This window comes from Equus caballus, chromosome 4 (genome assembly GCF_041296265.1).
Source record: "Equus caballus isolate H_3958 breed thoroughbred chromosome 4, TB-T2T, whole genome shotgun sequence".
Lineage (NCBI taxonomy): Eukaryota > Metazoa > Chordata > Mammalia > Perissodactyla > Equidae > Equus > Equus caballus.
In genome coordinates this window covers 68,013,428-68,037,289 of record NC_091687.1, presented here as the reverse complement: position 1 = coordinate 68,037,289, position 23,862 = coordinate 68,013,428, and the positions used below count along the sequence as shown (strand labels likewise).

Here is a 23,862-nt window from a genome sequence, read left to right as displayed (position 1 = left end):
CTGGGAGTCCCATTCAGAAGTGCCTGCAGAAAAAAAAGAGTTTCCTGTCTCAAGTCATGAGAAAAAGCCACACCCAGTCCCCTTAATGTCAAGTCCTGACCTATGGCATTGGTTCTGCGTCATCTATCTCATCACACTGCCAGGGAAGATTGACTTCCCTTATTACTCCCCGGGAGATCTAAAGCAGAGGTAGAATGGAGTTAAACACATTCTTTCAGGGGCTTTGGAATCCAACAGACCTGGGTTCAAATTTTTCTTCCTGTATTTACTTGAGGACATGTAACTTAACCTATGGTAAGCCCCATTCCATTGTCTATAAAGTGGATCACTTGGTAGTACCTGCCTCAGGATGACATGAAATGACCCAGGCAGAGCTGTTTGCACAGCACCCAGCACTCAGTAAGACCTTGGCGTGGGTTTTTGCTGTAACACTCCCAACCAAGTGTTTCCATTTCCAGCTTCTATTTGGTTAAATTAGAGAGACTCACGCCCCTACCTCCTGCTAGATTAATCGCTATGAATTAGAGCAACATGCTGTCCTTCTTTCACTCACAAACCTTCACTAGCTCCTGTAGCTTAGAAAAGAACATTCAAACTCTGCATTGGCGGTCCGTGTGCCACATGTCCCTGTCCAGTGGCCTGTACCACTAGCGTCCTCACACAGCCTGGGCTTCAGTCAAGCTGAAACATGTGCTGTACCCCGCGCCTGCTCTCATGATCTTCTGCTTTTCTCACTTCACTTTTGCTGTTTCCTCTACCAAGTCCTGTGCTGTCCAATACCATAGCCGCTGGCCACATGTGGCTGTTTAAATTAATTGAAATTAAATTTAAAATTCTCTCCTCAATCAGACTAGCCACATTTCCGCAGCTCAGTAGCCCCATGTCTTAGACAGTGCAGATGATAGCACATTTCCATCACTGCAGAAAGTTTAATGAGACCGTGCTAGCCTAGAGAGGATGTCTAAATCCTAACCATCCTTAGGGACCAGCCCAAATGTCATTGACGCCACAAAACCACTTCTGTGCCTCCCCAGCTGCAAGTTATCTTTCCCAAAGCAGCAGAGACCCAGCTAGCCATGACTCACCGGGCTGACTGGTTACTACTGAGACACCCAGTGTCCCAGGCCACATGTCACTTCAAGTAAAGCGGCTCTTTGGTTTCTGAGCCATGTGTGGTAGGCACGGAGACTGGAAGCTCCAGGGGATAGGAAATTTAATCTTATTGGTCTTACATAAGTTTGGAGCACCAATTTTAGATACATCACATACATTCTCTTATTTGGCCTGCTTCAACTCTAAAGTAGATATTATTGTCCCTATTTTACAGATGAGAAAACTGAAATACACCGTGGGTAAGTAAATTGCTGAAGGTCATACACCAAGAAAGAATCAGGCCAAATGCAGAATCCAGATCTTTGTAATTTGTGATGCAAAGCTGGGTCTAGTTCCATACACAAGCAGCCTGCCCCCAAGCCTTCATTGCTTTCAAGCTAATAAATTATTTCAAGCAGAGCTGGGGTGAGGAGGCAAGGAGGGCTGGATATCCCTGAAGGAAGGACAGGAGTATTGTGAGTAGAGCTGCCTTTCATCCACATAAATGCATTCCCTCATTGTCATCTGGTTTTCTTAACTCTCTAAGGTCCCAGAAGAGGAAGAATAAGTCCTGTTGTGAGTATGTGTGTGTGTGTGCGTGGTCTTAGTATAAGTATAGAGGGTACAAGAAAAGAAGTTAGGGGACATGAAACATAGTGAAAAGACAAAACAAGACTCTTTCAATATCTCTTCATTGATGTCTGAAACCATTTTGCAGTTTTAGGTAGAACCACAGGAAATTTTCATACTTGTAAAAACAAAAATGCTTGGATATTGGCAATTTCCTATGATTCAACCTAAAATTCCTATCAATTAGAATCAATCGCTATATAGGGGTCTAGCCCAGAATTTAGCACAATCCAGGTATGAATGCTTTAAAACCCCTGTCAGACAGGGGCTGGCCAGTGGTGTAACAGTTAAGTTTGCATGCTCTGCTTCAGAGGCCGGGGGTTCACTGGTTTGGATCCCAGGCACGGACCTACGCACTGCTTATCAAGCCATGCTGTAGTAGGCGTCCCACATACAAAATAGAGGAAGATGGGCACAGATGTTAGCTCAGGGCTGATTGTCCTCAGCAAAAGGGGGAAGATTGGCAATGGATGTTAGCTCAGAGCTAATCTTCTTCAAGAAAAAACCCTGTAAGACATATGTGGGGCACAGAAGTGGTACCCTCTGTCTGCAACCCTCACTTGAACTTGGAAACAGGGAATCCAAGTGACTTGCTGAGCCCTCAAGTCTATGGGAGTCATAAATGATCTGATTAGCAATATAAAATCCACTCAAAGAGATTGAGAGGCTGCGTGAGGTAACCTGGTGAAGAGGGCATTAACGTGTCTAAGGAAAGAGTGTGAATGTGACGATCTAAAGGAGAGGAGGGGGCTTAGAAAAGGAGAATCCCAAGATGAGCAGGAATGAGCGGACAGAAGCTGGTCCTTGGCTCACAGGCTTGCAAGGATATCTCCCCTGGTGCAGATAGATGAACCAGGCCGACTGCCATTAAGATAACCCCACTCAGCTTCCTCGCAACTCAGTTTTCCTTGTGGATCTTTCTGCAGGGGAAAGAATTCCTTGTGCTCTGCTAGCCATCCCTAAGAATGCAGCCGTTTTGTTAAGGTTGCACAGAAACAAGGTGATTCATGCCCCGGTCTCTTATTTCTAGAGCAGGCTTTCTTGTTCCCTAAACAAAATCTGGATCCAAATGGTCAAAATGAAAGTTGGTCCTCCTTGTACGACTCTGGTGTAGAACCAGAGAGAAAGTTAAATTCCAAGAATATTTATGTAAAGAGGGAGAAACTTATGATTCCAAATGTGTTTGGCTGAATTCTTCTGTCTATACCAGAGTCTAGTACCTTGTGATGTTTCACTTCCTATTTAACTGATGCCCACAGTTTAATGGACATGTTTAAGGAATCACTACAAGCCAAATCACCTTGAGCTGTTAACAGCCCCTATTAAAGCAAAAATGGAAGTGAAGCAAAATTTACCCTTGTAAATAAATGTAAAATGAATGGTCACATGTCCTCCCGTACAAATGGGTTACTTCTGACCCACAAGAAACAACTCACTTTAAGATTTAAGTGTACATAGAAATTTTAAAATAATGTATATTTATTTTAGTTATCTTCATGAAAAGACTTTGAAGTCTTATAAGAAAGCCCTCCATAGGTTCAAATCAGTTTGTTTAGTGATAAATTATATTTGAAATGTTGAACCAATGTTTCTGCTCGTTTCACTTAATATTTTTAAAAACTTTGTGGCTAAATCATCTCATCTTTAGAACTTTCTAAAAATCTAGAGATAGCTTTAAATTGTGCATTTCTCTTACATTTTTCTTCAACTCAACTGTGACGTTTGTAAGTTGTTTTTTTAAAAATGTTCATGGGAGGGCCTAGAGACAACCTCGATCAACCAAACTATATACACAGCCAAAGAACAGGTCATTTTTAAAATCTAAGATGTCAAGATGGACCTGTAATGAAAATACACAAAGACTTCCCTTTGGTTTTTAGGAAAATGTGAATAAAGGGGGCCAGTAGCTTGTGCTTTTTATAATGCCTGACTCCAAAAAACTCAACATGCAAGAAAATGTTTAAAGTCTGGTTAATATTAAAAATAACCTCTGAACAGTATGGTCCTTCTTTGAAAGATGGAGAAAATAAATCCCAAGGAAGGGAGCTGACTGAGCCAGCAATTCCTTGGTGGATTCTAGCATGTATCACCATCATTAGCTAAAATTGCCTGATGGCCTCTGAAGTCCTGGGGCCCTGCCTTACTCTGGACTATATCTCAGTCTTGTTCTCACTCTCTCTTCAGGCTGTCTCTCAGGCTGGTCCATAGTGCAAACCATTAAGGTTGCTACTGAGGAGGCTGGCCCCGGTGGTGTAGTGGTTAAGTTCACATACTCCACTTCTGCATCCCAGGGTTCACAGGTTCGGATCCCAGGCACAGACCTACACACCGCTCCTCAAGCCATGCTATGGGGACATTCCATATACAGAATGGAGGAAGATTGGCACAGATGTTAGTTCAGGGATAACCTTCCTCAAGCAAAAATAGGAAGATTGGCAACAGATGTTAGCTCAAGGCCAATCTCCTTCTTCAAAAAAATTTTTTAAAAAATAAATAAATGAAAGATTGCCTGAGGGTCAGACCATGGATAACAGTGAAGATGGAGTGGAAATGGCCTGATCTCTATCAGAAGCAGCAATCCCTGTGTAGCCTGCCCCCAAACGCTTCCAGCCTCAGCGTTTGGCCCTGTCTTCAGAGTAAGGTTGTAGCCTATTCAGGGATAGGTGCAACAATTTAGGTATCTTTCAATCTTCCTGCTCTAAAACAGAGGTTGTCATATAATCCAGTAGAAAGCAAAAGTGGACTATTTTGAAGCCTAAGTACCAGGGGATCTCAGGCAGAATGGACCCCCTCAACTTTTCCAGCCTTGTGACAATTTAAAGACATGTTAGTGTGGATAAAGTTCACTAAGAAAACAAACCTCCTAAGATTTGTTTTCATGGGATGCAAAAAAATATACAGTTGTAGAAAATGAGCAAGGCCAGCATCATGCTTGTGCAACCTGTGCAGTCACACGGGGCCTGAGCTCAGAAGGGCCCCACTCTTGGCTTAATGCTCTGCTGTCACAATCTTGGAATTCTAAATTGAAATTGTAAACAAGGGGCCACCCTGCATTTTCATTTTGTTATGTATATAGCTGATCCAGAACATGAGAGTCCACAATTGGTTCTTGGGGGTCTTCTGAATCAGCAATCAGAAAACCTAAGTCTTACTCCTGACCCTTTGACTTCAACTGGATTTTTACTCAAGGCTTTTAGCATTAGCTCATTCTTAAACTAGAACAGGGCAGGACAGTGATAACGTTTTTTTAAAAAACTATTGATGATGCAGTAAATGCATGCAGTCATCTTCATCGATATAAAATATTAGCAAGCAGCCACGTAAGTTGTTTTTGTGGTCTATGGTCAATTCAACCCTGAATTTGAGGATGTACTATGTGCCAGGCACTATTTTGGGTACTGGAGATGACAATAAACAAAAGAGATGACAATCGCTGCTTTCTATGTACTTATATTCTAGTTGAGAGAAATAGACCACAAGTATAAATAAATAAGTCAGTTATATGTAGATGGTGATTGATTGTAGAAAAACAAAGCAGAAAAGAGGCAGTGGGGGGTTCTTAAATAGGATGGTCAGGGAAGAACTCAATGAGAAGGTGGCATTTGGGCCAAGTTTTGAAGAAATAAAGGAACAAGTCCTGCGCCCTCTGGCTGAGAAACAAAAAGCATGAGGCTCTAGGGCGGGTGTGTGCTGTTTGAAGAATAGCAAGAAGGGGAGAGAGGGAGAAAGAGGAGAAAAGATGAAGGAAGAGGTAATAGGAGTCTGATCTTGCATGGACTCGTAGACCACTGTAGAAACTTTACTCTGAGTAAGAAGGGAAGCGGTAGAAGGGTTTGGAGCCTGGGAGTGACATGACAAGATTGAACAGGATTGTTCTGGCTGCTGTGAGGAGGGGCAAAAGGCATCTGGGATGAAACCAGAAGACCAGATAGGAGAGAGTGTTGCAATCATGCAAACAGAGGTGATCATAGCTTAGACCAGGTGATTGGCAGTGGGGGTGATGAGAAATGGCTAGATTTCTGATCTATTTGGAAGTTAGAGCTGATAGGATTTGCCAAAAGATAACCACATACAATAACAAAAACCCCAACAAAAACAGTATCAAGACCTTAGACCATATCCTTCAATTTGCTTAACTTCTGGCCAACTTGGCTACTGATGTAATCTCAGTACATCTTCACAGTACTCCTGGGTAGGAAGTATCTCCACCTTGCAGATGAGGAAACTGGGACTCGGAGGATTTATATAACTTGCTAAAGGTGCTAACTGGTAAGTAGATGAGACATTAATCTATGTAGATCCAAAACTCTACTGGCACACCATGCTGGTCAGATGCTAGATTTGAGAGTCAACTCAGAAATCAATCAATAAAGAAAAGAGAGCAAAAAAGGTCTTATTTGGATCCTGAACTTCATTCTCTGTTTACTGGCAGAAAGGGTTGCTAATAGTGAGTTAGCACTGGGATACCATAATGAGCTTTGTGCTGGGAAAATGAAAGCTCTCCTACCAGGCACTAATGGAAGAGGAATGAGCTCATCTAGTTCTTTGAAGAATTTTAACTACCACGGAATTATGCCAGTAGGGTAGAAACTAAGCCAGCTAGATACTTGCTAAGGCAGCTTCATACCAGCCACTTTCACAAAAAGCCCAGCGCTGCTCCCAGGGTGGTGGTGAGTGAAGGCATGAACTATCTTAAATGGCTCCAGAGTTGCTGGGAAGCTTTCGCCCTGGGGGCCAAAAGGACTGAAAAGTATCTGCCATCCAAATGGGGATGCACAGGGGAGGTGGTGAGGAGATGTCAGCTAGAAGTGAAGGATGGAAAAGGGGCTGGGAGTGGGACCTGGAGCCTGGTTAGGAGAGGCGGTTGTAAAGTAGCTGGCTCATCTTTGCCGGTCTAAAAGGGCCCTCATCAAAGAATGAGATTAGCCCATGTAGTCTTTGAAGGACTGTTGCCACTTATATCCACACAGTTTATTGAAAAGTAAGAGCTTGGCATGGGGGATGAGGAAGAGGACATGAGCTGCCCCTAAAAATGAATGAAGAGAGGTGATGTTCTGGTTACTATCGCTGCACCCCAATCCACTGCAAAACTTGGCGGCATAGAACAACAACTTTATTATATTCATGGATTCCATGTGTTGGGAATTCTGACAGGGCACAGTGGACATAGCTTGTCTTTGCTCCATGATATCTGGGGCCTGAACTGGGAAGATACAAAGACTGGGGGGAAGAGGGGGACAGTGTGGTTGACTTGAAAGCTATAGACTGGAACTATCTGGAAAAGTCTTCACTTACATGTCTAGTGGTTGATGATGCCTGTTGGTTGGAACCTCACTTGGGGCTGTTGGCCAGAACACATGCCCTAGGCCTCCTCATAGCTTGAGCCCTGTGAGAGTCAGATTTCCTACATGGAAATTTGGGGCTCCAAAGCCAGGGTCCCAACAAACAAGGTGGCAGCTGCCTTTTCTGAGCCAGTCTTGAAAATCTTGCAAAGTCACTTTTGCTACATTTAATTGGTTATAAGCAAATCATAAGCCCACCTAAACTCAAGGAGAGGGGACGTAGACCACCCACAAACACACTCAATGAGATGAGTTCAAAGAATTTGTGTCCATGTTTAAAACTACCACAGAAGAGCTTAAAATATCCCGACGTTTGAGGAGCTTGCACTTACCCCGAGATCTGAGAGGAGAATGGGAGGGTGCTGTGACCTGCAGGGGCGTCAACCTCCAGCGGCAAGTACTTTCATCTGTTCTCTGCTCCTTTTCCTTGGCCATTGCTCCCCCTTACTTATCCTCTGAAACCAAGTGAATTCTGCCCTTCCTAATTTGGTGTCTTTGGGAGGACATTATTTTCCTAATGGTTCGTCAGAGCCTACAAATTCGTTCTAGTTTTCTCTTGTTCCTTTATGCAGAAGTGTACTCCTCTCTGCCTTACCACGATTACTAGAATTCTAGAGGACCCAAGTTTGAGTTCTTACTCCAGAAATCCTTAGTCATCTGACTTTGGACAAGTGAAGTGACCTCTCTAAGTCTCAGTTTCTTCATCTACAAAATGGAAGTTTTTTAAGAATTAAAAGGAATGATTCCCGGCAGAGAAAAACCACTCAAGAAATGTAATGACCTGATTTTAAACTATTCGGCACAACTCTCTTTTATTTTCTTAATGACTTTTCTGCTTCTTATGCTTTCATGGTCTGGACTCAGACACACCATATTCACATCCTGACCCCCAGATCTACTAGCTATGTGGCCTCATCTCCCTTAGTCTCCATTTTGTCACATGTGTACAGTGGACAGTAATACAGTTCTCAAGGGTATTTGGATATATTAAATCAAATTGTACATATAAAGCAGCACCAACAGACCAGGCTGTTGTGAAGGTTAATTCCTTTCTCTGCGTCATGTTACCCCCAACTGCATCCCCATTGGTTCTTCTTTGGTCCCACTGTGCCTCATTGAGGTGAGCAAAGTTCACTCTACTTAAAGATTCAGAACTGTCTCTCCAACTCCATTTCATGAGCTCTCCCATCAAGAACCATTCCCAATTTCCCAGTCTCCAAATACCTAAACCTTTTGTGAAGGGAGATTGCTTAGAGATAGCATGATCTACCAGATCCAGGAGCAGAAAGTCAGCAGGACAGCCCAGGTTAGGCTGGGGGCAGCCCCATCTCACAGTGGGCCGCCTTGCCTGGAGGCCTGGGTAAATATGTTAACCAGACCTGACTCCAGCCCCCTGGTGGGGAGGCTGACACCCGCCCCACCGGCTAGAGGGGAAATCCCTCTTACTGTACAACTGTTGCTCAATTTCCAGCCTTTGTACTGAAGGAGCAAGAGGGGCAATATTGCCAAAGCCCAGGGTTTTTTCATTCAAGACTAAACGGAGCATAGCATGACAGCAGCTGCCAGGGTGTGACTTCCTCCCAAGGGAAGAAAAGCCTTAAACAATCCTCCCCCAGAATGGGGTAGGCCTTAAGTGATCCCAGCCCTCCCTCTAGTGTCTTTGCCCAAATACCCATCACAGCCACAGACATGTTCCCAGCAGCCCAGCAGAAATCATTCTCCCAAGTAACTGTCAGTTTTCCTCCCCGCCCCCCCCCCTTTTTTCTAATGGACGAAGTTGTTTATCAGTGAAAAGAGTGTTTACATTCCTTAGACCTAGAGGAGACACAGCCCCTGGGAAAAGGCTGGATGAAAGTTGAATGGGCTTCCTCCTTCATGTTTCTTCCCACAACTTCGCTTAGGGAGCATCATGGAGTTGAAGGTGTCACCTTTTTTTCTCACATTACCCATGTCTGCATTGATTCTTCAACTTATACTTTCAACGAGCATTTAATGAGTATCTATTCTGTACCTGGCTATATGACCTATCCTGGGGACATAAGGATGAATTAAACAGGATCTAGCCTTCCAGATGCTCCATGTATGTTTTGGTGGGAGATGGTGGGATGGTCAGATATGTGAGAACACATAAATGTCATCGGGTATTCAAGTGCTGTGGTAGGGCCCAACAGTGCAGCCACAAGGGAGGACCAACAGCTTCTGGTGATGAGTGAGCAATGGATGAGTAGGCGTTTGCCATATGGGAAAGGAACAGGAGAGTGTTTCAGCAAGAAGGGGCAGCATGCGCAAAGGCGTGATGCAACATGACCCTCCAAAGAACCACAGGTCATTGGGTGCAAGAAGGACTCAGCTGAAAATGTAGCTGAACTCTCCGGCTAGGTTGGAACTTGCCATGCTACAAAATCTGGGCTTTTCTCCAACCCTCAAGAGAGCTGCTCTTCCAAATTAGAGCAGCTGGCAGGCAACTTTCTGAAAGCCACACCAGGGCACATGAACCTGATGCTTCCTCAGTTTCTCCCATCTGCAAAACATAAAATGATTGATTCTCCAATCCTTGCATGGCCTGGATGAGCTACACAGAGAGCATTATGTGGCTTCCAACTTTCATCTACTTTCTTAGTTCAAGAGTGAAAACGTTCATTTGTTTTTATGGGACACGTGGGCTTGGTAATTTTTTCTATTATTAAAAATGAAACTCTTGAGAAAAATTCAAAACTTTGGTTTCACAGCTTCCTACAGTATTAACTTTGGACTCTGTCTCTCGGGCAAAGCCAGGGACTGATCTTTGCTAAATGACAGTGAACCACATGGGTTTCTTTTGAAACAAAAATGAATCTGTGCACTACTTTCTCCAACCCTTTTTTACATGTTCCCCCAAAACAAAGGCTCATGACTAATTCGCTTCTCTATTGTTCAAAGAGTTGACATCCAAGGAATGAGCTGCCCAAATGGGCGAATAAATAAGGCTTATTGCTGGTTGTTTCAGTCTGTGACCACCCAGAATGTTCAGTTTGACAAATGAGAAAATACTGCTTAAGAGGAGAGGAGAGGAAACCATCTCCCCCCTCCTTCTTGATTGTTCTTACTTTTCAGCCTCAGATCCCAAAGAACTGGGACCTGATGCTTTTATGCTAAGGTAGACTTGTATCTGAACTTACTCTTATGCCAGAGATGAGGGTTAGCAGTGGGGGTATGGATGCTCTAGTGAGGTCAGCCCAAAGTGGTGGGAGGAAGAGTAGGCTGTGGAAAGAAATGAGCTTGATTGAGAGGTTAGATAACACAGGGCAGTGAGTCCTACACTGGGTTCAGGAAGCCTTTGCGTCAGACCCACCTGCACTGCTTGCTTACAATGGCAGTTCCTGCGACATCGCTTCAGAGTTAGTGAGTAGAATCTTTGAGAGGGAAGTAGTAGAAACTGCGTTTTTGAGAAGGGCCCCAGGTGAAGTTAGAGAATTACTATGAAAAGGAATAAGTATTCTGGCTCTAGAGTCAGATAAAGGAGGATTCCAACCAACGCATTGCTACTCACTAGCCATGTCATCATGGGAAGCCTCAACTGTCTTCACCCATGTGATAGAGACAATAATGATATCTATCTGTATCAGTAAGATATCATCAGCTGCAATGAACAGAATTCCCAATAGTGTCTTAAATAATAACAGCATCTGGTTCTCTCACCTAACCAAAAGTCTGGAGAGAGTGGTCCCTGAGGGATCTGGTTCGGCAGCTTTGTATTTCTCCTGGCCTTTTCTCCAAGATTGCAAGATGGTAGCAAAAATGCAATCCATCAAGCTTTCCCACTAGGTCACAAGAGGAAAGGAAAGAGTAGCTGCAGTAGACTCTCCCCATAAGAGTTTCTGTCATACCATCTTGGGAGATCTCCCCTGACACGTCATTGGTCTGAACACAGAAACCTCCTTCTGCAGAGGGGCTGGGGAAGAGGGTCCCAAGCAAATGGAAACTGAAGCCCATGACAGGTTCCTGGGGTGGAGGGAAGCCTTTGGAAAAGGGTCGTTTCCCCTGAGATCTGCACATCTTCACCACCTGAATAAGCCTGGCTCAGTGAGCAGGAAAGAAGCAGCCAGCCATGCCTGAGGAACAGGTGTGTTTTTCCTCTTCATCAAGAAGCCTGTGTCCTTTTAGGTTTCTTGTTGCTTCAGGTCCCTTTGTGCAACTCAGTTGTAGCCACTACATAGTCCCATATGTCCTGGTCCAGGACCTTGACTTCCTCTTCCATTTATATTGTATTGTATGTCTTGGCATTACTGTAAGATAACTCACATCTTTTGCGCATATGTAAAATAGGTAAACACAAATAAAAAACAATATGGAGAGCACAAGAATGAAAGAATAGATCTGTTCTGCTGTAACTCCACAGAGGAACATCCCTCAGTCTGAATTAGCAACTGGCTACCCTTGTTCTGAAGAGTTTCCTGGTTGGGATTAATAAGAATGAAAATCAGAACAGTCCAGACTCAGGGCCTCACCCCGTCCCGTCTCCACCCAAGGAAGGGCTGGGAGCGATGGTGGGAAGTAGGAGGAGATCAAGGTAATGGTCTAATGGGTAAACTAGAGAGGGAACTGTGGGCAGCTGTCTTGGGGAGCCACAAGGCTGGCACTACGAGATAGCCAGGCTAGACTGTCTTCCAATGGCTGGGAGACAGCCCCTTCCAAGTGCAGCCCAACCAAGTGGCCCACCCCTTTGCCGTGGCTTCCCAGCTGCTACCACCATGGAGTTGTCAGGAAATTTGTGATCATTCTTTATATTGATCATCTCTATTGATTTTGTCTATGGTGAAAATATAGTGCAGACACATTAAGTAGCTATTATAGGCAAATTGTCTTTTAATGAATTGTACCAACAGACAGGATTTTATATTTAACCCTAATTGGGGCTCAGAGTTCTTCTCAGGCACTGAATGATCATAGACGGACTTGATTCTAACCTAGAACCCGAGTTGACATTTGACTGCGGAGATTTTCTTGAAGACTGCTGAGGAATGCCAAAACCTGCCCAAAAAGAAGTGCTGAAGTGAAAGAAGTGCTCATTAGGAGATGAAAAAGATCATCATAGAAATTATGCAAGAATCAGTCCTGTCACTTAAAAGCATGCAATTTTACCCATTTTTCCAAACTTTAAATATTTTCCAGTCTTTGTATTTTGAAACTCCAGCAAGAAAACGGGCATCATTTTGGATGAATTCTCTGTCTCATCTCACATCTTAAAACTAGGTTATGGGGCCAGCGCCATGGCCGAGTGGTTAAGTTTGCGCACTCTGCTTTGGCAGCCCAGGGTTTCGCTGGTTCGGATCCTGGGTGCTGACCTAGGACCACTCATCAAGCCATACTGAGGCAGCATCCCACATAGCAGAACTAGAAGGCCTAACAACTAGAATATACAACCATGTACTGGGGAGCTCTGGGGAGAAAAAAAAAAAGTAAGTTGTTGCCTTTAAGAGGCTAGAATAAAGCAAGACTTGTCAAAGAGTGTGCTTCTTCCTCCTTCATGTGTTTTTTGTTTTTGTTTTTGTTTTCTCAAAAGAAAAAAACTGTGTGTGTGCACAAATGTGCGTGTATGTACGTGCGCACATGCCTGCATTTTGGCAAAACTGTATTCAGAAGAATGCTTGGAAGCTTACGTCTAATATGCTAAGTGTTAGCCAGCAGCAAAAATTTCCAGCTCTGTTATCACATCCCAAAAAGAAGGCTTGAATTGGAAGTATCACTTTGTGGTTCTGCTAGCAGAAACTTAAAAGTTACTCTATTACCAGAAGCGAGACTTTGACTATTATTATTTTGTAATGTAATAGGCAAAAATCACAGTAAAAATGCTATCTCTGATGGGAAAATGCTTCTTTGCCAGACTCCTGAAAATTGTGATTTCAACAATTTGGCAGGAAAAGACTATATTTTAGACAGAAATGAATTATGACTACAGGCAATGAATACAGAGGCTGATGTCCCAATTGTACTTGAGTTTTGGTTTTAAGAACAATCATTTAAGGCTGGTCACATGATAAAGCTGCACTTTCCTTACACAATATGCGGGAAATAGAGTAGCCGTTCCAGTCCTTGCTGGCCAACACTCCAGAGTCCTTTTGGTGCAGATTCGAATGAGGGTTCCTCTCCAACTCAACAGAACCCAGGCTGCTGCTTAGATCACATGCACTGAGGATTGACTATAGGTCAGATCCTAAGCTTTCAGCTTTGGTCCTTCAGTTCTTCTGACTCTCAGCAGAGGCTCTGTCCCAAGGCTGTTTTGCCTCTTGGTTACAAGATGGCTGCCTACAGCAATAAGTGTTCATATTACTTCCTGATTCACACCCAGCAAGAGAAACAAAGGAAAAAGAAAAGAGTGCTCTCTCCCAACATGGCCATCCAAATCATTCCTGTTTGTATGACTGGGTCAACTCAACCTTGTGCCCTCTCCTAAACAAATGCAGAGGGCCAGGGAAAGCCCATGGATTTGGTTTCCATGGCTCGGGACTTCTTTCTGGAGCTGGAGACACTGTGGACGCATAGACTAACGTGAGGCTCTATTCAGAAGTGAGGAAGTGGATGGCAGTGGGCAATCACAGGTATCTGCTACATGATCTTATTTAGTCCTTACTATAATCCTATGCAGTAACCATGATTTTGGTTGATGAGGAAATTGAGGCTTAGAGATATTCACAAATACGCCCAAGTTTACGCAGCTGGTACACAGTCAAGTCTGTTTGGCCAAGCATATTACAGGGTGAAAGGCCATGTCCTGAACTTCATCACTCTACTGCCTCCCTTCAGTCAGAGTGTTACAGGACTGTGCTGTCAATATTTTCATTTATAAGTGTTTATCATCTATGCCACAAAAATTGGCATTTTCAATTAGTAATATGGATAGCAAAGAAATATAGGCAAACAGGATGTCAGCAATCCATTCAGTTATCTATTGCTGCTTTCACTTACCTATTGCTATACCTCACAATTTAATGGTTTAAATTAACTATGTTAAGGGATAATTTTCAAAATAAGGGAAAATCATGACTCTCATACAGATACAAAATGAACATGTGTTAAAGATTTTAGTTAACTCGTTAATTAAATGAGGTAAACAGATAGATGTTATCAATTGATTGAAAGGAGAAGTCAAACAAGCATAAATTTATATGGAGTAAAGGAATGTTGAAATGAAGATGAAAATAGAAACAACATTGACGTTTGGGGAGGAGAGGAGGCTTGTCCCTACCCTGGAGAGGGTTCATTTCCATGTCTATAGACAAGAATCATTTTGGATTGAGATCAGTTGTCAACAATTTATAGAGATCTTAAATAGCTCCCACAGAATCAGGATCTGATGACCTGGAAGAGTTATGCAGTTTTCCACGGCAGCACACGTTTTTCTGTATACCGCAAACACTTCATTTTTCATAACTTTACAATTTGTACTGGACTCAGCTGGGCAGGTGGCTGTGTTGGTTTCACTTAAGATCGTTCCCATGGCTGCTGTCATCTGAAGGCTTGACTGAGGCTAGAGAATCCAACCATTTGGTGTTTGTTCTAAAATTTGTGTCCTCAGGACTTTATAATTTATGGTGGTGACTGAGTGAGGACACAGAGAGGCTAATGCCATTGAAAGGAGATTTTCATTACTGACATTTCCTGAGAGAAAGGGCCATGCCACACCATGCAGGGCCTCATGGGGAAGGACTAGGTTTTGGTCAGGAGGCAGAAGCAAATCAAGGGAAAAACCCGGGCCAGAGGATTTATTGGGGTTTTCATGAGAAAGGAAGGCAGGACAGGGTAAACATCTTAGAATTAGCTAGCTTGAATAATTTTGCCAGGCTTTGGGGCACAGGGGCTGTCCCTAGCTATCTGGTAGCTGGCCCTGGGTTGATTTAGGGCAAGAGAAATATTGGCTTGATATATGAGAGTTAGATAAGGAGGTGGGTGGGGGCTTGGCACTGGATCAACAGTCTGAAAGGCTTGCTCCAAGCAAGCTGACCACCACCTCTAAGAATTAGCTAGCCCCAGAGGGGGTGGTTTCTCCCAAGGTCCGAAAGCCCCTCAAGATGTCAAAATATTATAAGATATAGAAAATAAAAAACATGATTAATACAGTGCTGCCATCAGCTGAGGCTCCTCAGTTCTCCTTCACATGGCCTCTCATTCTCTGGTAGGTTCACTTGGGCTTCTTTACATGGTAGCTGGGTTCCAAGAGGCAATGCAGAAGCTTGCAAGATCTCTAGAGGCCAAGGCTCAGAAATGACACAATATCACTTCCACTGCATTCGACAGGTCAAAGCAAGACACAGGGACAGGCTCAAGAGATAGGGAAAAGGAGCCCACTTTTTCATAGGAGGAGTCACAGAGAATTGGTGGCCATATTTAATCTACCCACAGAAATCTGTCATATCACTCACCAAATTGTATTGAAATTGCTTGTTGATACGGCCAACTCACACACTAAGCAATAAACTTGTTATGGGCATGCTGTACCTTATTATCTTTGTACCCAAGGGCCTAAGATATGATAAATGCTGTTTGTCCAAAGCTAGTGTGTGGGAAGATCATTCAGATGAATGGAATTAAATGAGTAAAGCTAGGAAAGCAAGACAGTATAAGAACTGCCTACTTTCAGAAGTTGTCTAATTGCTGTATGACGAGAGTTGTGGGGCCAGCCCCATGGCCGAGCGCTTAAGTTCACACACTCTGCTTCGGCGGCCCGAGCTGCGCCAGTTTGGATCCCGGGCAGGGACCTATACACCACTTATCAAGCAATGCTGTGGCAGCATCCCACATAGAAGAACTAGAATGACCTACAGCTAGGATATACAACTATGCACTGCAGCTTTGGGGAGAAAAAAAAAGGAAGATTGGCAACAGATGTTAGCTCAGGGCCAAAAATAAAGAAAACAAAAGTTGTAACAGCCTTATATTCAAGACAAAGAAGTTGGATTTGGTTCTTGGGAAATAGGACACCATGGAAGCTTTCTGAGTGAGAGAATAACTAGTAGGACCTTTGTTTCTCTAAGGTTGCTTAAATTAACTGATGTCTCAGCTGAAGGGCCAGTTTAATTAATTACTTGCCATAACAAAGAAAAATGCTAAGGGACACACAGGGCCCACTTTATCTTGCAAGGGAAACAGTCAGTTGTCTGATGTATTAACCTTTTGGCACATCAGCACTGTTTCAGAATGGCCTGAGTCAACTTGGTCATTCACAACTGTCCCATTCTTTGTCATTGATTTCTTTAGACTCTGTTAGAAAACGGTGAGAACTACAGATTTCACATATCCTCAGTAGTAGGTAGCACATTACAATGAAAGCAAGTCTCTGACCAAATTCTTCCTCAAGAACAGCAACTGTTAACATGCAGGCACAAAACTGTCTCGGGAATCTGCTCTTGTAAGCTCAGGGAAGTATCAACTCCATCCTTCAGACTCCTTGACAAGTGGCTTGCTTGAAGATTCTACTTGAGACAAAGGCTACAGTGTTCTAGCAGTAGATCTTAGCTGACCTGAGTCAAATCAAGCCACATAATCCCTCCATGCGATGGCCAAATCCAGGGCTGAAGGAGAATCGCAGGTCTAGGGCACCATTTAGAAAAGTATTGGGCCCTGGACTTATTCTTATGCCTCTTATACGTAAAGGTAGTGATACTCTGCTGTACATTATTTCTAGCCAACTCATATATTTTGTACACCACTCCTTTCACAGATATATGTGTATATGTTTCTAATATTATTTATACTATTTAACATTTTTAAATAGCTTTATTGAGGTATAATTCACATGCCATATAATTCACCTATTGTCAGTATATAGTTAGATCAACTAGTATAGATTAAAACATGATCCTTGTAGCTTTTGTGTATTAGTTGTCTATTACTGCATAACAAATTACCCCAAAAATTAATGGCTTAAAGCAACATTAATTAGCTCCCAGTTTTGGTGGGCCAAGAATCCAGACACAGCTTAATGAGGTGCTCTGCTTCAAGCCCTCTCACAAGCTGCAATCAAGGTGTCAGCTGGGTCCGTAGTCATCTCACAGCTCAACTTGGGAAGGACAAGCTTCGCAGGTCACTCATGTGGTAGTTGGCAGGATTCAGTTCTTCCTGGGTTCTTGGAATGAGGGTCTCAGTTTCTCTCTATCTGGAGGCTGCCAGATACACCTTGCCATGTACACCTCTCCAACATGGCAGTAGCTTCATCAAAGCCAGCAAGGCTAGAAGGCAAGAGAGTGTTAGCAAAATGGAAGTCACAACAAGATAAGCTAATCTCGGAAGTGACATCTCATCCCTTTTACTGTACTCCATTTGACTGTGCTCCAGTCCATATTCATGGGAAGGGAATGCTGCACAAGAGCAAGGACACAGGGAGGTTGCCTGCCATACCTTGTGTTAACTTCCTGAAGACCCTTGATTAGAGTTTTTCAAATGTTAACCAATCACCCCTGGTTAGGAAGCTTCAGTTGGTAACTAGGCCAACTTGGGTATAGAAGGAAATTAACACAACTATTTATCACCTGGAAGTCCATGTTGAAATATTTTTAAGTAGATTACAGACAGTACAACAAACACTTTCACCCTCTTTACTCGACACCAAATCATATTTTCACCAGATTTTTATTAAAATTCATTTTATTTCTCAGTATGCATTTCCTAGGATCACTGACATTTTTGTTTAGCTTATCCATTTTAGAGGCCTCACACAGGAATTATGTTTGTCTGGAGGAAAGGCAGGGCAGGTTAAGGCACAGGAATAAATAGGCCCAAGCCTTAGAAAGTTGGGATTTTTCAGTATTATGAAAGATTTAAGTCAACAACGAGGTGCAAGACAAAGTTACCACATATTTATCAAGGTTGCAAAGTTGTTATCTGGAAAAAGATTTGCTAAGAAAACGGCAAAAATATTTTTGTCTATCTTGAATAGAAGGGAAAAAAAAGAACAACCAGATTAGTTCTGGGGAAAATAATCTACTCTTTCGTTGGTATTGAAAAACATAAACTGAATCTTTTGACAAGAAAGAGAATATACAGGGCCAGCCCCCTGACCGAGTGGTTAAGTTCACGCGCTCCGCTTTGGCGGCCCGGGGTTTTGCCAGTTTGGATCCTGGGCATGGACATGGCACCGCTCATCAGGCCACATTGAGGTGGCGTCCCACATAGCACAACTAGGAGGACCCACAACTAAAAATGTGCAACTATGTACTGGGGGGTTTTGGGGAGAAAAAGAAAAAAACATCTTTAGAAAGAAAATATACCTATATGGAATAAAATTTTTGAAATCTGACATAAAGTTGACTTCTTTTGCGTGACTTGGTTAACGCCATAAAATTGTCTTCATGAAGGGGAGCTTTCAAGCAAACTTCTTACCAGCCCGTGTTGTAAAGGGTGGTGGAAGAAAAGATAATGGACTCCCAGCCCTGCACCAGATTAGGTTTCTTGGAAGCCTAGGACATGTTGTTATACACTGCTTTATTCAAATATGACTTGGATAGAAAATCATTCTTGGGGTACACAAACCACAGAAGGCTTTTGAATGGAACACAGCTTCCAAAAATTAAATGATTCCAATCTTGAAAGTTTCAGTTGGATTCATATCTTTATAAAAGCCATTTTCTTCAGTTTGGTAATTGCAGGGTCAAATCAAAGATGGACAGAGTGCAAACTTTTAGGTGGTGTCATTAGGCAGCCAAAACTACAAAGTGTCAGATTATTAAGGCAATGTATAGCTCACTCAGTGTTACTGGTGAATCATTTTATTCTAACAACAACAACAAACTTGTAAAATGGCTCGAATGAAAAGCAAAAAGAAATCATTCCCAGCAGTTTTTGGAAGGAGAAAAATATTGTCACATAACCAAGAGTAAGATGAAGATTCCTACTTGTTTTTGATATAATTGATAGCATCTTGATACGTGTCAGATTGGCTATTGAATAAAATTGATGTCAGTCTATCACATAAAAATACATTTTCTTCTGATAACCTCATAAAGTCAAGACATTCTGTGGGCTTGAAGCTTGTTCCAATGAGAAACAATAAGTTCTTTATGCAGCTATTCATTTTGAGGTATAAATAACCAGAATCTCGGATAAGAAAATTATATTTACAGCCTAACTTTATTATTTTATAATTGTTGTTTTTCTTCTTGAAACAGGTCAGCTGACTGTGGATTGCTGGAAATCCCTGCGCATTTTATCATGGCTGGGTCAGCAATATATTCTTGGCTTCGGAAACATTGATGTTGAAAATTGAACATCTGGCCTTCCCTTCTCATTTCCCTCCCCGCCTCCCCTCCGCTGGTTCTCCCCCAAATAATCAGCATTTCCTCCTTTGCCTCTCTAGCTTGAACAGCATTTAAAACTTGAATTTGATGTATACTATATTATAGTTATTTGTTTGTTTTTAGAGCCGATTTGATGCTATGTCCAGTTCCAAAAAGCCCCTAACAGTGCCATTTTGTGTTGTTCCTTTTTTAAAAACCACTGAAAAGCAAGGGCAAAGGTTATTCTGATCGGTTGGATTAATTGGTTACTAGTAAAAGGAACTATATCATTGCCCAAGGTCAGAATCCTATTTCTTCCCTCTTGCTTATCATGATGTTCTTTAAGTACACCTAATGGAAATTCTCCCGTAATGATGTCCTAGACCTAAAATTTTTGGAACCCTGGAACTGAATGCAACATGCAATGTATATGTGAGATGTATGTTCCCTATTTCTTGCCTTTAATCTGTTTCTCAAAACAATCTATAAACCTAATATTTTAAGAACTGCATTTCTAAACCAAGAAGATTAGTCACTTACTCTCAATAAGCACCCAAGCTTCCTCCTTGGACCACTGCTGGTTTTTATACTGTATGAGGAACATTGATGAATAGAAACCTGTTAGGTAGAGCATAGAAAGGAGACAAATTCAGAGGGGTCCCACGGCGTTTCCAAACGCATCTGGAACATGAAGCGCTCGCTGCAGTGCAGAAGGTAACTGTGATTACTCGAATTCCATTTGGATCCCTCCATTCTATATTTTTTAAAAACAGATCCTTCTTTTCTTTACTATAATGTAAGATTCTTGGATAATTCTTGCCTCTCCAGTTGAAAATGCCTTTGAAAAGCAAAACTTCAGTTGTATTTTTTTTTCCTGATTCTCTAGCAATGCATTTTACTGCAGTTGTTGAGAAAAATACCACATACTACCTGGAGTCTTGGTAGTAAACGTTAACTAAATGTTTCATTGAGAAGTAGATTTTCTCTGGACTTCCCTAGGGTCACTAAGATGTGAACAAAACCCAGTAGAATTGATTTCTGCTTTTCCATTTTAAAATAGGGCTGAGAATGGAAATGATGCCTTTCTAAGTGGAACTGAACTTCAACTTTTAAGAGATGTTGTAGATTTTTGAGGGAAAAAGGATATGCGTCTGGGACCCAGCATACTCATGTGGTTTACAGCTTCTAAAATTTATCTCATGTGTTTTTTGGTATAAATTTGAGGGACTTCACATTTTCATCCAATATGTTAGCACTTAGATTAAGATCACACTTATAGGGGCTGGCCTGGTGGCATAGTGGTTAAGTTCACACACTGTGCTGTGGCAGCCCAGGGTTTGTAGGTTCTGATCCTGGGCACAGACCTACACACTGCTCATCAAGCCATGCTGTAGTGGTGTCCCATATGCAAAGTAGAGGAAGATTGGCACGGATGTTAGCTCAGGGACAATCTTCCTCAAGCAAAAAGAGGAAGATTGGCAACACATCTTAGCTCAGGCCCAATCTTCCTCACAAAAATTAAAAAATAAAAAAAAATAAAGAACACACTTACATGCCTTTTTCTTATTCGTGAGCCAGTAAATGATGCACTAACAAGAAAAGTGACTTTATTTACAACATCAGTGAAAAATATTGGCAATGTGTTTACGCTTACTATAAAAATGTGATTTCTTTTTTTACATTTCTAAACTAATTTTTAAAACTAACTATGTCTGTTTTGAAGGCAAGGCCCTTGGAACCACTTGGTGAGTACATACTGAATATTTCACTTTCTTTTTCCTGTGATACAGCAAAAAATTCGTCCAAACAGAGCCATGCCTCCACCACATAAATCATTCAGAAGATCTGGTAACTTTCCATGTGATTCAGTTAAATCCCCTAAATCCCACAGGAGAATTTACTTGCTTTTGGCATATTTCACCATATTAGGAGGAAAACCAGTCTCCAGGGACATGGTGGTCAATGAGAATGGGCCAAAAGCAGATGTCCTAAACTCAGTTTTGTTAGCTGAGGCATTTTCAGATGGTGTTTCTCTTGGTCGAGAGTTCCTGAAGAAATTTCCCTTCTGAGTCCTCAATACCCTTCCTGGCCCCCCACAATGCCTTTAAAAGGACAGAACTTTTCCTCCCATAATTAAAAATAAGAGAAATGCCAAGGGAAGTTAACATGTTGAACTAAATTCATTGACGCTGAGCTGAAAACCCAACTTTACCTGGACCGGAATTGATGGGTTTGAGGGCAGCGGAAAGAGATGAATGAGGGGAAGGGAGAAGAGTGCAGGACACTTACTGGGAAGTGGGGGGGCTGTGGAGGCAAACCAAGTGTTCCCGCCTCTCAATCTTGCCCAGGCTCCACCTGTTAGTATTCTCTGAGCTGAGATGGAAATCCACCTTCTGGATGTGGTTGTATTTCATGGGTAGTGAAAACTCTAAACTGAATTTTAAGCCACAAGACTTTCTCATTCTCTATTTCTTTAAGTTTCATTATGTAAACATGAATCCACAATGACCTGGACCCTAAGAAGACTTTATAGTGTGTTCAGAGGTGTTAAGATCATAACACATATTTTGTTCAAGACACTGTTCTTTCAAGTAAATGGAAATGGCATGAAGGGAGGGAAAGGAGGAGACAAGTCAGGGACTGAATGCCATCCATTATAAATTAAACTGATGCCACAATGAAAAGAAGTTTCTCCTGTGAAAGACTTCACATACTCACATCAATAAGCGACGAAATGATGTAAATATTTCTCAGTTCCATGAATTTGAAGGTGAATTTTTAAAATACTATTGGGGCTTTCTGTTGAAGGTTGTGACAAAGTCTAGTCTCGCCCGGGATCAGATTGGTCTTTGATCATCCCCACCCAAGGGGAGTTTCCAGCATCTGTATTTTCAGACTAGAAAAGGCAAGACATACGGTAAGGAAGGAAACAGAAAGGGAAGTTTTCAGAGTGTGGCCTCTTACTCTACCTTCATTAATAATCTTAGTTCCTGATGAGCTTCCCCACCTTTTTATTGTGCCAATTCCTATTACAGAAAATTTCCAAGAGCAGAGTTACAAAATTTATTGAATTTCTGTGTATATGCTTGCTTTGAAACTCAATGGACCTGCTAGGTCTAATAGAGAGAAGGAAGAAAAGCACTGTGTTCAGTCTAACCTAAGAGGAGCATGGATCATGGACGCGTTCGCTACACCTAACCTGGCCCCCAGAGGCTTACACTGGAGCTCATTCTTTCTTAAATCAGAAAATAGACTGAGTCTTAAAGTCTGTATGCAAAGTATCAAGTTAGCTATAAGATGCCATTTGTTGAGGAGGAGGGAAAAGGTAAAACAGATGAGAGTAGATACCCGTGTCAAAGATCGTACTGTCAACTTTTCGACCGAGGGTAGCTAGGTGAAACATTCCAAGCCTGCAGGTGTAACCTGACTCCAGGACTCGAACTTGGACAGAATGGCTCCTTCCAAAGTCAGCACTTAACTCAGCCACCCCCACCCCAACCCCAGCTCCAGATGTCACAAGAACTGGATTAATCTAAGGTCTCTCTAGCCTCCCATTTAGCATACATATTTAAATTCTGGGACTCCAGGCCACAATTCCCCAGAGGACTACCTTATCCTTCATTAATTGAAAAAATAAACAGTTCTGTAGTAATGGAGAAGGCTCGTTTTCACAGAAATGTCTTTAATACTAAGGCTGCTTTGAGGATATGTGTCCCTGTGCCTCCTGTGAATTTTAACACCTGATAAACTCAAGGACTCCACAATACAAGGGAGTAACCAAGAGGCGAGACCAGAAGTGTTTTCTGTAAAGGCAATGGATGGATAGTTATAGCCACCCGGACTCAAGTTTAGGGGAACCAAGTCAAGGGGTGGCAAGGGTGTTGAGGAGTAACTGTTCATGCATTCAGCACAGAAAGGAGAGCTCAGCACAGTGACGGTGTGTCTGCCACACACACACTAGGCTACTGCTTCTCCTCTCTTAAGGTGACGACAGCTTATGACATTCTAGCTGCTGCTGCTGATCCAATGGAAGGAGCCCGTGGTATGTTATTGCCAACCTACTATTTCTCCATTTACTTATCTATTGCCATTTTGGGTGCTAGGAAAGAAGTGTTTATCAATATTTCTTTTATTTTTACTTTGGTGGGGGAGGGGGAAGCTGGTATGTGCCTTTATATACTTGTTTTCAGCTGACTGGTTTTAAATAAGCAGGATGACCTAGCTGAATGTTACTTTCTTCTCTGTGCAGGACTTTTTTCAAGAGTAAAGAACACATATCCTCAAGGTAAAAAGAAACACCCTTGTTCGTAGCAAAATAGAAAAAGTGGTTTTATAGAATTAACATCTGAATGGACCACGTCACCAACAAGCCCATATCAATAAACTGGGAACACACAGCCAAGTGTGCTGGTTAAAAGCACATGTTCTTGAGTCAAATGGCGTTGGGTTCAAATCCTGACTTCTGCCACTTTGATCCATAACTGTCTTCAGTCAGATTCTCCCAGAAGTAGACCCTAAGCCGAAGATTCAAGTAAGTGATTTATCAACAA

The 23,862-nt window shown here is 42.3% G+C and overlaps 1 long non-coding RNA gene across 1 annotated transcript in view; it reads left to right on the top strand.

Annotated features, from left to right (window-relative positions):
* LOC138923801 (uncharacterized) overlaps nt 1-20,825 on the top strand; it is a 32,752-nt gene extending 11,927 nt beyond the window's left edge. Inside the window, exon 3 of the long non-coding RNA XR_011437932.1 lies at nt 19,205-20,825. This is a non-coding gene — a long non-coding RNA (uncharacterized lncRNA). The remainder of the gene's footprint in view (nt 1-19,204) is intronic.
* The last annotated feature ends 3,037 nt before the right edge of the window (nt 20,826-23,862 follow it).